Source organism: Cygnus olor, chromosome 2 (assembly GCF_009769625.2).
Source record: "Cygnus olor isolate bCygOlo1 chromosome 2, bCygOlo1.pri.v2, whole genome shotgun sequence".
NCBI lineage: Eukaryota > Metazoa > Chordata > Aves > Anseriformes > Anatidae > Cygnus > Cygnus olor.
The window spans coordinates 86,961,183-86,977,308 of record NC_049170.1 but is presented as its reverse complement, the minus strand read 5'-3'; the positions used below and the strand labels follow the sequence as shown (position 1 = coordinate 86,977,308).

Below are 16,126 nucleotides of genomic sequence, written 5' to 3'. Positions count from 1 at the left end.
ATGGGTCCTGACCTGCTTACTTTCCATGGGCTTCCATTGGGTGGTACAAATGATCTCTGCATTTTGACAAACGAGATAAAAGAAGTGAATGAATGGCACAGCTGTGTTTTTTCTTTTTTTTTTTTTCTTTTTTTTATTTTTCCCCTAGAATTTTAGTAAGAAAAGAACTCTACAAAGACAAAAGCTCCAACAGTGAAAGAGCTAGCTATGCATCCTCTCCCCCCCCAGATTTCTGCATATTTATTCCAACTGCCATTGAAAAGCAAATGACCAGCCTGACAGTTTGTCTTCTCTCATCCAGGAGATAAAATAGCAGTTTTAGGGATGGCCAGCTGTTCTCCATTTCAATTCAGTTGTTGGTCTTTAAGAATGCTGCAATGCTGACACAGCAAAAAAAGGCAGTAGGTGGAGGAAAACTTTGCTAGTTAGAGAGGCTGAGTGCTTTGAGGAACTGAGGTACAGCCTGCTAAAGGTACTTTGTGCCTTATTTGCTATTGTTGGGAATTAATGTTTTTGAGGGTTTGACCATCATGACTCAAGCTGCTACAATGCTCAAATTGCTACAAGCAATACTGGGCTTACTAGCAGGTAGAAGTAGATTGCTGAAATTTCTAACTCCAGTGGATTGCAGCAAACTCAGACATTTGGAAAAAATGGGAAATGCTAAGGACTAGAGACAAATTAACTAACTGAAATCTAACTTAGTAATGGAAATCATTCAAATCTTAATATTTGCAAGCCTTTGTGAAAATTTCTGTAAAGTTCTTAATTCTAAGTTTGGATCTCAGAACTTTGTGCATGCTTACAGGCTTAAGTTAAAGAACCAAGAATATCAGATCCCTTTCCAGTTGTGGATGTCAGTACACCAACTGTAAAGAATTAATTCCAGCAGAATTTCAGTCTGTCTTCTAAATAATGCAAAATACCAGCTGTACGTTTCGCAATATTCTTCATCAGCTGTGAGATTGATTTTGCCTTTGAGTATTTTTCTTCCATGAACTCTTCCTGTCAGAAATAGTCACAAATCAGTACATATGCAGAATAAATCATTATAGAAGACTTCTGAAAATGCTAGAAAACATGAATTCAAAAGATGAATGTACTCACACCAATTACTTTTAACAATATATGAAAAACCTAATAAAAATCTTTTTCGCATTCTAACTTGCTCCGTGGTAACATAGGTAAATTAAAAGAGCTGGAATGAGTGAATTTCTATATAAAAAAAAATCCAGCTTATCTTTCAGTCTAATGATTTTCTGAGGTATTAAACCTTTATTGTTCTCTTGGCTTTAAGAATTCTTTTGTTCTATATTGAACATGTAACTTTTGAGTGAAGCTTAAAGAAGTTATGTAAAATTGTTCATTGAAAATCTGTACAGGTTTGGCACTTTGGGCCCAGTTTTTGCGACATACACAAACTGGTCCAACATTTGCATTGTCACTTTGGGTAAGCATATCAATATTTATGTAGAAAAGTCAACTTTTCATATGTGTTGCAGCAGTAGTTACTACATTGGTTGGTGTGTAAACAAGATAATCTGATACTTCTGACGAAAAAAAACTACCATATTTCTCTCTCTCTTTCATTTGGTCAGATATAGAAGTTATCTATTGCATCCTTTTTTTCAAATGAAGCCTATATGTCATTATTTAAAGACTGAAGAGCTATAGCTACAAAATAAAACATTATCAAGTTGTAGTTTCACCTTAAGGATCAGACATGGTATATATCATTTGTCTTTTCACATCAGTGTTCAGGGTTTAGGAATTAGGAGTACTACTGCCCTACTAGAGTAACAAGATCAGAGCAAACTCAGTTATGACTATATGTTTATTGAAACAAGACACACTTTAAAACATAATCACATTACTTTGTGGTTTCACAATGAAAAGACTGTAGACTATTGTGCTTGCCATTTATTGTATATTCAAGACAACTGCTAATGAAAACTAAGTAGTTAGTGTATGTGATCTTGGCATTTGCATGACTTTACACTTAAAAGCTGAACAAGTGTCTTCAAAATGCAGCCTGTAATTTTAAAAGTATTACAACTGAGTTAATTTGAATCATGCCTTTTCCAGAAAAGAATTTATAAGCTCTTGAGGGGGGAAATTATATTTCTTGCCACTGTTTCATTTCCATTTCCTTACTCCAACAGTTTCCATAATTGGATTATTTCTAAAAGAAAAAAAAAAAAAAAAAAGACAATTGTATTTTATTTAAAAAATAGGAAGTAGATTTTTCAAGAAAATGTCTACTTTAGAAAGGCTACAGTAGCAAATTAAAAACAAAACAAAACAATTTTATTCTTCTGACAGTATTGTCTCCAGATGTGGGATATGTAGTCTGTTTAGCTGGATATGTTTCAAAAGGTGTTTAGATAGTAGTAAGGTTAGTTTAGAGCAGGGTGTCCCAAAGCATTCAGTTCTTCTTCTGGGCATGTGCCCTTCCAGGTCTCTTCCAGGCATGTGCTTGACCATAGGTGGCCAAAAAAAACCATGTCAAGACATTTTGATGCATGAGCCTCCAGGGCCCATTGCCCAACTAATACTAACGACTTTCTTCCATTCTGTTTAGTCTGCTGTTTATCACAACAATCCTACAGCTCTGGACATTAAGTCAGCAAGCACAAGTTATCAAGCACAGATAATATGGACAGCTGTTTTCTCTTCATTTTTTCACTGACGTTTGATATGACATTAAGTTTTTTGGCTCGTCTCATTTTCTTGTGCAGACACTGACAGCAATCTCAATAGAACTAGTTGGTTAGACATTTTTTGTTGTTTTTGTTTTGATTTGGTTTTGGTTTGAATGAGCAAGTGATTTCTTTTAACTATACATTTTTTTCAAAATTAAAATATTTTAAAAAAATGTTGGTTCACTAAAAAGAAAAAGTGAAATAAAATAAAAATGAAAAATAAAAAAAATACAGGTGTTACAATGACTGGGGCATCACAGAACTTAATCTCAGCACCTATCAGGCTTTGATGATAGTCTCAATTGGTTCTCCATATAACCACCGAGGAGAGAAATACTCAACTGTACCTGAACCATTCCTCAATGATGTCTGGCTAGTCAGATCTTAAAATCTTTCAGTGATGGAAATTCTATAAACTGCTTAAGTAACCTTTTCCAAACAGTAATATTGTAATATTGCTGCCTTTTTTTTTTTCTCCTTCTTTTTATTCCTAACTTAAGTCTTCCATGCTTCAGTTTAAACCTATTACTTGTTCTTTCACCCCAAATGACTACTGAGAACAGTCTGTTCCCTTCACTTTACTACAGCTTTTAAACAGCTGAAGGCTGTTATCAAATTAGTTCCTCCTAGGTTTTTCTATTACAACAAAAAGCTGTGGCATAATAAGTTTTAGCTCTTAGGTTTTCAAGTTCTGAAAATTATTATCATTTAAATATTATATGAATAAAAGCTTGATTTCTTTCCTTTGTTCATTAATTCAATGTGTTAAAATGTATCCATATCCAATTAGGTAGTAAGATCACTCTCTGTCCAGGGGATATTCTGAAGGACTTTAAATGAAGAGTTTCTGAACATAACATCTCCTTGTTATTCTAAAAACATTTAGGTTTATATAAAAAATAATATAGACTACTTGTTTGAGAAAGAAACACCTCACCGGCTGTAATGACACTGGTTTAACATACAGCTTGGAATAACTGGAATAAATAGGCCAGACTTTTTTCAGAGGTTTACTATTGTTTTGCAGTCTTGCCACAAGCATAATGACTACAGGAGGATGCTGCATTTTTTCATGGTCTTCCCTCAGCACTTTGATTTCTTACATAGTTGAATTATCTCTTACTGTTGATATTTTTCCAACAATCCTTTATTACTAGACAATCACTAAAGTAGAAGGTATTACTGTAACTTTAAGAGCTGGATTCTGTCCAGGTTCTCTCTGTCCTAAACATATTTCTTTAATGTTATGGCTTATATGATGGAAATCCTAACACTACAGTAGTCATGACAGAAAAGGACAAAATTTCTGTCAATGTGCAGCATCACTCCATCGCTTCTGAACTGGGATCCCACCCAGCAGGCACACAACTATGCTGGTGATTCACAGAACTGATTATAAGATATATGGTGGTGTGGAGGATCAGAGAATGAAACTGTGGGGACGAGGTCTATACATTCTGTATCAAGGGAAAGTGAGCTGATGGACAATGGTATGAGATTTCCAGAGAACAAATGAAATCTGATTGACACGTAGATGTTAATTTTCAGCTTTATTTATGCACTTATATTAGGAAATATGTTGCAAAGAATACTAGCACCTTGACAGGTGGAATCAGAAGATAATCTGGCATGAAAAGATCCACAGAGTTCTTGAGATCAACAGGGATTGTGGGATTCTTTAACCATTTGATGTGAAGCCAATCATACATTAAAATTCACCCAACTGCTCCTGAGCTGAGGTCAGTGAATTAGTCTTAATTGGATATAACATGGTTTCATCACAAAATATACTTCAGTAGAGAATCCAGCCTTAGTCTGAGGTGTTTAAGAGATGTACCTCTTCTCTTGATACTTTGTTCCGATGTCCCGATCCACACCATTAGAAAATTATGTCCAATCTTTGATTAAATGTATCTGGCTTTTTTGTTATTCCTGGAAAATCTTATGCAGACATACAATCAAGACACTTCACAATTTTCTTTTTGTTCAGCTGAAGACTTTTTTTTTTTTTTAATTCTCTGTGGGACATTTTATCCTGTCCTAAAATATTTTTTCTTCCCTTTTTACAAATTTAATTTTTCTTTGGGTGTTCAAAGAAGGGACAATTGGGAAGAAACCATGGGTTTCAGAAGATGTTTGAGGAAAGTCAGGTTGCTGTTGTACACACTACAACTAGCTCTGCTAGCCACTGGTCTGCTACTATGCCATTTCTGGAGAGAGTAGGTTGGCAGTTCTGCTCCATTCTTTCAATGACTAGTTAATTCTCTGATTACAAGGTAAAGATTTGCTAACAGAGGAGAGGTGGGTATTGGGCTTACTGGCAGAGGTCTTCTCATAAGGGTAAGAATGCATGCCTGTGCAGGATAAATGTACTGTGTGGGATGTGCAGTCCAGCTGCAGCTAATCCCACTTAGTTCTGGACAAGAGAAAAATGAAAAGTTAGGTCTTCACATTGATACTTGAACATGTAGGGTTGTATATTCACAGCTACTTGAATTATTTGGGTGTTCAGTTCTTTGATGAAAACAATGAAAATTAAGTGACATCACTGCCCTCTTACATGCCTTTTAAATTCCACTCTCAAATTCATTTGTGCATTTTCAAATGGTGGGAATCAAAAGTTCCCAACAATATTATATTTTAAATTTTTTTTGTGTGTGCCAAAATTGGAGACCAGCTTTAAGTTCGTCTCTTGAAAACTGTCTCTCTCATTTGTAGCTTTGTGTAAAGCTTCCTGTTTTGTTCCCTCCCCCCCCTCAGGTCATGGTAAGAGATCAATGTAAAATAATATAGGAATTATTATTTTAAAGAAAGAAGGGCAATGATATACCTCTATATCAGCACTGATGAGCTTAGAATGCTTCATTACTATGCAATATCATTCCTGCATAACTTTTGTAAATAATGCTGCTTGAAATATTCTTGATGTTAATCAAAACACTTGCCTTATTCCTCTCTGGGGAATGAAATCTTAGCAGGATGTGTAAGTGATTGAAAATAACTTTACATTTTCACCATACCTCTTTTTATCCCCCTTTTATTTTAATCTCCTGTATTCCTGCCCTTCTCAGTGTACACACACACACACATAAAAGTTGTACTGCATTCCTTTTGTGATGCAAAGAGAGAATCACCAGGAATACTGGATTAGACAAGTCCATGTGTCATTTAAAAAAAAAAAAAAAAAGCACAGTTATTTTTGCAAAATAAATACCTGGTTTTTAGCTAAGAAAAATATGACTATGAGGCATGACAGACCCTGTGAAATAATTAAGGAGACACATATGGCACTTAAAGACTGGAGCAGTCTGATTCTCAGCTAGTGTTTCAGAAGCAAGGAAATGAAATAGATCAGATTAGCTTATTTAAATGCTGCTAATCATAATTAGAAGTTTGACATTATTTTCTTGGAGATACAGTGGCTGCCAACCTCAGTACAATGAAAATTTGTGTAAACCTTCAGGGAAGAAACATAATGTCTTAAGGAAAAAAGGACGTGTAGATAACATTAATTCCTTCCCATGGAAAGAAGACATTAATGATAATTTCCTACATCCCTTAAAAACAAAAACATGAAAGAGAACATGTTCTTGATTATTTTTTTACTCTCAGCTGGTATGGCTTATCGTCACACTTTGAAATACTATTTTATTAAATTAAAAGAAAAAATATTCATGCTTTCTATAAAGAAGATGTTGACTTTTCTCTGCCTATATTTTGTCATCATTGCACACTTCAGGGCTGTAATCTTACTGGTGATTGCTTGTATCATTATTTTACAGCATTGCTCAGCAAAACAGGATGTATAGCTAAAATGACTTATGGTGTGGGAGCAAATATTAATTTGCTTGGTGCAAGAAGTTATTGACTTAATATGGTGTCCTACTGTTTTTATTGTTATTGTTATTATTATCATTTATTTATTCCATGTCACCAATGCCTCACAAACCTTAAGACACTTCCCTACTTCTACAACGTGGGAGTGTATCTTTGCCAGATGATCAGCATACATAAGCTAAAACAAGAAAAAAATCACTTCTGATTACTCCTAGGTTTAGTTTTTCTTTTTAAAATGTCTTTCCCCAGCCAATGTTCCTGTGTTGTGTAGCAAAAAAGTCAATACTGAAATAACACATTTCAGTTGAATGGCAAATTTTATTTATTGGCAATTTTTGAAACATTGTTTGGGATTCCAATATTTATGTGGGATGGAAATTCCATTTTCTGGATAGTTCTAAAACTCTCATTTACCATTCATTCAGAGCAAGGAAGTAACAGTCTATCTCATAGCTAGGAGTAAAAGAACAGTGTATTTTGAATCTAAATGTACTAAAATGTATGCAATACCTCTTTCTTCAGCTGTTTTTACAGTTCTGCCCACAGTTATTTGGAGAAAAACAAATACACAAAAACATCAATACTATTCAGCCTTCTGTATTTACAGTGAACAGCTGCAAAAGGCATTCCTTCCTTTTCTTTCCAGTTATCCACAATGAAAAATGTCCATAATCAGATCTATTTTATTCCAAAAAGTAGTTACTTAGCAGCTGTGACCCTGATTCTAGACTCCAAGGTGTGTGCGCATTTTAGGTGATTTCCCCAGGTGTTCAGCAATATGTTTTTATTTTCCAAGTGAGAACTGGGATTGCAAAAGTATTCCCTGTTGAAATAAATTCAATTCATCCCCATTCTTCTGCCAAAATATAACAGAAATCTCTTATATGGCTATTTTGTTCTCAACTGCCATATACATAACAATATAAATAGCATCTAATTTTAAATGTAAGCTTAACATCAAAAAAGGGCCCACTGCTGTCTCTATTCAGCTGAAAGAAGCTGTTGAGGTGGAGTACCGATTAGACTCTGAATATGAAATTCTACAAATCTTTTACTGACAATAATGCACCCTTGATTCTGCCACCCTTCCTCCACCGTGTTGTACTCTGTGTGGTAACACTGAAAGCAGTAGGAAGACACTCTGGGGCAAATATTTCTGTGTGTTTAAGTGTAATAGGACTAGGACTTCAATAAACAGCCATGAATAATGGAACAAGATTTTCAAAGAAAAATATTCTCATTTCTTTTTCCATACAAGTCTGACCAATATAGATTTCTTGCTCACTGTAAAAGATAGTAGTTTTGTGTCTGAGACCTGTAAAATAGCTGACAAGGTAGGCCCCTCCATACATAATAACAGATATTCACACGTATGCACACATGTATAACTGTATGTATATGTATATGCCAAGACAATACAGCTATGAAATGCATAAGCCTTACAAACATATATAAATTAACAACACACCTGTAATGTCAGATACAGTCCTAATAAATAGACAGACAAAAACTTTTACTGGCGTGCATTAAAAGGAGCGTGGCCAGCAGGTCAAGGGAGGTGATCCTCCCCCTCTACTCCACCCTGGTCAGGCCTCACCTGGAGTACTGTGTCCAGTTCTGGGCTCCCCGGTACAAAAAAGACAGGGAACTCCTGGAAAGAGTCCAGCGGAGGGCCACAAAGACGATACGGGGCCTGGAGCATCTTCCCTATGAGGAAAGGCTGCGAGACCTGTGTCTGTTCAGCCTGGAGAAGAGAAGACTGAGAGGGGATCTCATCAATGTTTACAAATATCTTAAGTGTGGGAGACAGAGGGATTTGGCCAACCTCTTCTCAGTGGTTTGTGGGGATAGGACAAGGGGCAATGGCCACAAGATAGAGCACAGGAAGTTCTGCACCAGCATGCGAAAGAACTTTTTCACAGTGAGGGTGACAGAGCACTGGAACAGGCTGCCTAGGGAGGTTGTGGAGTCTCCCTCTCTGGAGATATACAAGGCACGTCTGGACGCCTACCTGGGCAGCCTACTCTAAGGAGCTTGCTTTGGCAGGGGGGTTGGACCCGATGATCTTTCGAGGTCCCTTCCAACCCCTTCGATTCTGTGATTCTGTGAAAAATCTTGTGAAAAAAAGGGAAAAAATGCTTTTAGGAGTTTTTTGTTTGCAGTGGAATGGACTGGAGGGATTGCTTAACTACAATTATTTGACCATTCTATTTCAAATTGCCCATGCCTCTGATATTGTAGAATATTTTATAACTATAAAATGCTATATATTTTATATTCCAAATAAAATAGTAGTAGTACAGTAGTTGAATATATATATCTTGGGCAAGAAAATATATTTTCCATAGTTTAACCTTGCTGTTCACAAAAGTTATTACAAGGTTTGAGTATTTTTTTTCTTGTTTTGTATAAACTACCGATTTTTGCTAGAGGTTAGAGCAAAAATTTTTGATTTTCTGCCATGTTTTTGTCAAAGTCAAAGTTATATGGTCTTGACCACATCAATTCATTCACTGTACTTCAGTTTTCACATCTGTAAAATATGACCATCAAACATCTCAGAAGAGAGTGTAGTTCCACTGTAGATTTTAAAGCTTATTTTTTCTTTAGAAAGTACATACAAGTGCAAGACATTGTTTTTACTTAAACATTTTAAAGTCAAGCACGTGTTAATCTGTTAATAAAGTGAAGGTCTATCAGAACTTTAATCTTAACTCTTATAGTACAAGGCACAAGATTTCCTTTAGTTACCTTTTCATTTTAGTTCATTCAGTTCATTTTCATTTTAGTTAACTTTTGTTTATGCTCCATGTCCTAAACTTGTCCACAAAATTCCTTCAAAATTGTGATATGATGAGAGAAGAAGTCTATCCTTTCCTACGTTGCTTTGAGTCTGCTAACTGACTTTTTGTTGTTGTTGTTGTTTTAATGTACTTTTTTTGTTTTTGTTGTTTTAACATCCAGCTTTTTTTTTTTTTCCTGATATTTTTATTTTACTGGCTTAAAGGTCTATTGTGTGTTTTTTGTTGTTGTTGTTGTTTCCCTGTAACATATCTGCATGCCCTGGTCATTCATTGTTTGAATATAAGATATTCTATTTGATAAAACTCCTGGATATAATCCTAATATAGCTAAAAATAAAACACAAAATGATTGATGATTGGACTACACCGAGAGTTAGACAGAGCAGGACAATATTACGTTGGCTGAAGCTTTTATTGCATTCCATACTGTTTTCCAGTCTGCCCATGCTACCTGTTGGGGTCACAAAGTTTTCCAGAGATGTTCAGACAAGGTTTTATTTGGTTAATGTTTTGTGTGTGTGTACATTTTGTTTGTTTGTTTTGCTTTTAAACTGAGCTTGGAAATATTTCATTTATTCCTGTTGGTACTATGGATAAAGCAGTCAGTATGTTAAAATCTGTGTTAAGCCGTCTAGGATAATGCGTGAACCAGAGTTTTTCCAAGGAGTCTAACTCTGAGGGAACCTTAAGAAGTAATGAATATGAAACACCTTTAAATAAGTGACTTATCTTCAAATACAGAAGGAATCTAGATTGAACACTGAGATATCTTCCCTGCTGGTCATTTAATTGAAAGAGAGAAATTCTAATTCATATTGATTTATAAAGAAGGGTGCTTTTTAAAATTGCATGGGTTTTTTGAATAAAATCTGGGGTGAAATGGGTAAGATAACAAGATACAGATCATATGTACATTCATTGTGCAATATTTCAAGACTTGTCTAATCAATATATTGCATGGATGTGTAAATGTTTATATATACCTGTGTCTACAGTCCTGGATTTCTGACTATTAGACACTTGACCTGGAGAACGAAAACAGCTGAACATTACTAAGTTCCTCACTTGTGGGAAGATACCCTTTCATCAATGCAAAATGGTTGTTATGCAAAGAAGCTAATGCTAGTGCCAATTTCCTATAGAGTTTTAAAAGTCCATCAATGTGTCAAAATGATTGTTTACATCTGTGGAGCTAAATAATGTGAAACATGCAAAATTTATTATCTGTGCTTCTAAAATATTGTGGGCAGCTGACAGATTTTTTCAAAAGCTGAGCAGAAAGAAGAGGATTTGGTACAGGTTTTATAGACATGTTTTGTAGCACATTCCAGAAACATTCCACCTTGCAATATGATCAAAGCCTTAACCCCCCTGAATTGCTTGCAGGCAGAAGAATCAAGCCTTGTTCTGTGATAAAATCTCTTTTTGACAAGTGTCTGAAATGTAGACAAGGTCAGCAGGTAACACAGCACTTTTCTGAGACATAGACAATGAAACTTTATAAATTCTGTACTTAGGACAATAAATCTTTGGGAAGAATTGGAGGGAAGAAGGTAGTAAAAATCTTATAAAATAAAAGTGATAGATTCAAAAAAGGATTTAATTTATATTTTACATTGCCTGCCAGATACAAGATGGTCTATCTGCTGTCAATAATATGTAACACCCACATATATAAACTTTCCTTCACCCAAAGAATATTTCTGATCTTCCTCCCTCTCTCCCCTCCCACCCCGCTCATCACTACTGCCTCTCAACAGTTTAAGTCTACCTCTTTCTCCTGCCACTGTCTCTTCAATATTACTGGCTTTAGACTGTCAGACTGCCATGTGTACAAACTGTGACTCACTGATTCTCTGTGTGACATTTGTTGTAGCATCATAGTGGTAGTACGGAGCAGAAGGATGAAAACCAGAAAGGTTTACAAAACTTGTATTAACTTACATGAATGACTGAAGACAGTAACCGCTATCACCTTTTTAGCTTGAATGACCTAGGCTCCACCCAAGAAGGAATACTTCCTGCTGGCAGTGATGCTGCATGGTGACTTCTGCTCAGTCCTTACTTGCATGTTTGAGATATCTGTTCTCAAAGAATTCCCTCATTTCTGTCTCACAGAGAAAGATATCGTATGGAGGTAGTTCCCCTAAAAAGAGAAAAAAAGACTTAGGAATTACAAAAATTTCTGTAAAATAGATACTCATATGCCAAAAGTACTATGAGCTAATGTGCCAATTAGCAAGACTCAATCCATCTCAAGGCAATTGGTAAGGTAAGTCTTTCCTAGGAACTTCTTGGGCTGTCAGGTTCACAAAGATACTGAAGACAGTGATAGCTGCAGCTCATATTTCACAGGCAGAAGTTATTTCCTTTGTATTTTCTGGAGTAAGGATTGCAATGGATTCTCCACAGAAACATAAGGATGAAGATGTCCTCCATTTACTTTCCATTTTACACACCTTTCCTCTAAATCAGAGATTTCAATGGAAAATCTATAATTCAAGGACATTCTATAGATTAGCTATGCTCTCTGGAGGTTTGTGCTTAATAAAACCATACATGGATGTATGTACTCCACTATATTAACTTTTTCCCATCTGTGAAAAATATGAAACCAACAATATATATATATATTTATGAAATAAAACACTCAACTATAATTCACTGAAAGCTGCTAAGAGCCCCCAAGATTATTCATTTGACTAAATTGCCTCATGAAAACTGTAATAGGAGAAACTGGGATGGTTAGAGAAAAGAAAGGTAAGCTACATGTGAGGAGAGGAGGTTTTGAGAACACTTATTAATGCAGCAGTTCATAAGGAAGATAGTTCTAGGGAACATGAAAGGTAAGCACGTACAAATTGTAAATGAAATCATACCATTATAGAAAAAGCATCATACAGTTAAGAAAACAGCAACCAATATCAAATTAATAGGAAAAAAATATATGAAATCAATTAAAATACAGAATTTTAGGGAAGACAGGAGTGGAAGAATGGAGGGAATACTGGACACACTATCTAGTTACTCAACTGTTTTGAAGCCAGTCATTCAACATCTTCTTTGACATTATTTTGCACCTGAACATTGTGACAGAAGATAATAAATAAAAAACATTGACAACTGTCCTTATTGATAACCTTGACAAACATCATTGCCTTATAAAATTTCAACATTCTTAATGGGATGCCATCACTTCTCATACAGTTTCTTGCCCATTATTCATTTTCTCACCTATTGAACTCACTTTTTCATTTCTTGCTTATTTTCTTTGCTGTAACTTTGTTAGCATCAAGCTTTTTAACTTATCTTTGAGATTCAGTCAGTTATGCACAGCTATTTTCAATAATTTCAATATATATTCACTATCAGACTTCTGTTTTAACTTGCACTCATAATATGAAGGTAATAATAGGATGGGTGAACTGTTTGTTTTCTCAACCAAAATCCAGCTTCTTCTTTGCTATAATAAGCTACTCATTTTCCCTTCTGATATATCATCCACTTAGAAACAGAATTATTTTTTAAAAGAAACAAAGAACAGGATTCACTGCCATAGCTGTATAAAACAACCTCCTTTGAAAAGTCTACCAAATGTATCAGAAGGTCAACTTGTATGATCATGATTTGGAAATGTACTATAGGATGTTAAATTCCCTTCACAAATGATTCTCCATGGACAATCAACTTTCAGAGGGAGACACAAGGGAGAAGAAAGGGCAAGAAAGAGAGAGGGTAAAAAGGGTAAAAGAGAGAAAGAGAGGGTAAAAGAGAGAAAAAAGGGAGAGAGAAAAAAAGAGAGAGAGAGAGGAGGAAAAAGAAATAGAAATCAAAAAGGGTTGTTTGAAATACTGCGATTTTAGTCTCAGAGTCTTCAGTAAGCAGATATGAAGAGATTTATTTTATGCTGTCTCTAAGATATGCCTGTTTTCTTCTCAATATACTTTTTTTTTTTTTTTTTTCTTGTAAAACAGTGTCTCTGTCCTAGTGTTTCTTAATCCTTGGAATTATAGAATCATAGAAACATTAAGGTTGGAAAAGACCTCCAAGATCATCTGGTCCAACTATCCGCCTACTACCAATGTCACCCACTAAACCATGTCCCTAAGCAGCAGGTCCAATCTTTCCTTGAACATCCTCAGGGACGGTGACGCCACCACTATTTCCACCATGGAACATTCAATAATTCTATACTACTTGGAATGGTTTGAACTGCATGAGAAAAAGCAGTAGATGAGAACAGAGAGAACTTTTTTATGTTTATTTTCATACAATTTCAGATTTTATTTATGATAATAGTATGTCAGAGGTAACTACTGCACACTGATATACCCATAAAATGTATTCACTCTGAGTTACCAAAATAATGAGTGGGGCAATTACTCTTTTTTTCTCAAACTTTCTTTGAATGCACATGGCTTAATAGAAAAAAAAATCTTCAGTTTCAAAGTTTCAAAGTTTCAAAATCTTCAGAATCAAAGCTTTCACTTACTGGCTTATTTACACTAAAACTGCATTTAAAATTCTGCTAGTAAAGGCAGTCAGTAAATAGAAAGAGAATGCCAACCCACTGGGGCCAGGTTCTGACACTGCTGCTCCCACTGAGTAAATATTCTTTATCCCATGAATTGCTTTGTGGAAATTAATATGAATATTCACAAAGCCAGTCATTTACTTAAGTGGGACAGTCCCCTTAACTAAAAATAATTTCTGCATTGTTACTATTAATTGTTTTGTTTTACTATATATTGTTTTACATTGCTGTTATTATGAACGCTAATTTTGTTACTGTAGTTGCTTGTTGGAATATTTTTGGGGAATGTTTTTCCTGAAAAATATTTCTGTTTTCCATTCAGCTCTAATTATTCACCATATATCAGAGCATCCAAGTGGGAGATCTGTTTTGCATTATGCTAGAAAATGGGTGAAAATAGCTAGCAAGAGAGCTTAAAGAAAAAAGGTTTTGACTTGGCAAGGCATTTAAGTCTATACCTCATTTAAAATACGCAATTAGGCCCCTGGAAGCCCCAGATTTATTGCAGAAACAGAGTGCAACTGTGGCTTTAAATTTCTGGTCTGTGCTTCATATGCTTGTGGTATCCCGCCGCCTGGCATACATTAGAAAGACATCAAAATATTACAGAAGATTTTTATGTCCTATGTCTCAGCTGATAACTACCAGCATTCAGCACGCTTTTGGTACATCTCTTGGTAAATCTCTTATGGCAAAGATATTGCTTATATTTTATGTGGCTGAAGTACCCCTTTAAACTGCTGAAGGCATTGGAGAGCTTTTGGTAGGTGTGACTCATACTATGATATGGTATATTCCATGCAGAGGAGACAGCAAGAATCTGGTATTTATATAAATGTACTGAAAAATATATATCTTTAACTAATATTTTTCTGAAACTATTGCTGAAGGCAATTTTCACTATAGCTGAATTCAAGGTATTTAGAATTTACTAGGTATTGATTGAAGAAGCCTTGGTTATCTGGCTGGAATAATTGTCCTCGGAACACAGACCACTTACGGAGACTAAGACAAACCGGACATAAGCCTATTAAAGCTGTCCCCTCAGCGTTAAAGTGTATGCAAGCTATATTACTCTTTTTCTGTGGAACAGTCACTGAAAGTTTGAAACCAATGGTTCTTTAACCCCGTTCAGGGTAAGCTCTAGTTCATACAGTCAAAACTCCAGAGCAATCCCTTGGAGCACTGCTACCACTTGCGTACATATCCTGACCTTGTTGTTCACAGCAGCAATGAGCTGGACAGTTGTCTCATGGCACCCAGTGGATTAGTTGAGTTAATTAATGAAATCAGAATTAGGAGGTCCTCCTTAAGGAACATACTCAGCACTTGCTTCTCCCTTCCCTCCATTATTTCCACTCCTGAAGGCTCAGCCAGCTCCCATGACCAAGTCAGGGTCTCCCTCCCTGCTCCTCACGAGGACAGGAGTATAATGTGAAGAGACAAATCACCTCACTGTTAATATCATATTCTAGCACCCTTTAGGGAACTTCAAGTGCAATCTTGTAGGCAGATTATTGAAGCCTGCCTGTGGAAAGGTTTTTGGCATGGATGAATTTTCACTCCAGTGGGTGTTAGAGAGTTTCAGATTGTTCCTGTTTAAAGGAATGGATGAATTGGTGAGCAGCTTGTAACTCTTACAGCTTTAGTTTTCCCTTGGCTGTCCATGAATTCAGGAAAACAGCTGCTAGATTCCTGACAAGTGATTCACATAGTTGATATAATTTAGTTTCTCTGCCAAAAAACTCTTACTTCTACTTTTCTATTTAATTGAATCACAGATTGAGAGTTTTAAAGTGTCTATCAGCTGCAATGGATAGGATGAGTGCTGTAAAAATCATTTTTCAAGTCTCTGTATAACTCCCTCACTGGTCTATTAACATGCTGAAACAGATTTTCAAATAGTATTAAAAACTTCTGCTAGCATACTTTCACCCTTCCCTGCCTTGCAAAAAGATTTGAAACAAATGGGCTGTTCTCAAAGATGAATAGAGTAAAGACAGTTTACTTTCAAGCTCACCTGAATTCCTCTCAGGAACATATACTGCAGATTTCTTCTTTACAATTTATAATTATAATTATAGGGTCACAGGAGCTTTTGGTCACTTGGGTAACTCCTTCCTCCCCCCCTTAGATTTTTAATCTAAAAGTGCAAGTTATTAGAACTGGCTCCATCTAACTCCACTCAATATTCAATAATGGTAAACAGTCTTTGATAGATCTCCTTTGATACATATAATACCATGTAT

General features: G+C 35.6%; 1 long non-coding RNA gene across 1 annotated transcript in view; it reads right to left on the bottom strand.

Moving 5' to 3' along the window:
- Positions 1-1,836: 1,836 nt before the first annotated feature.
- LOC121065715 overlaps positions 1,837-16,126 on the bottom strand; it is a 17,058-nt gene continuing 2,768 nt past the window's right edge. The window contains exons 2-4 of the long non-coding RNA XR_005817275.1: positions 12,377-12,423; positions 11,319-11,489; positions 1,837-2,182 (exon numbers count right to left, since the gene is read on the bottom strand). This is a non-coding gene — a long non-coding RNA (uncharacterized LOC121065715). The remainder of the gene's footprint in view (positions 2,183-11,318; positions 11,490-12,376; positions 12,424-16,126) is intronic.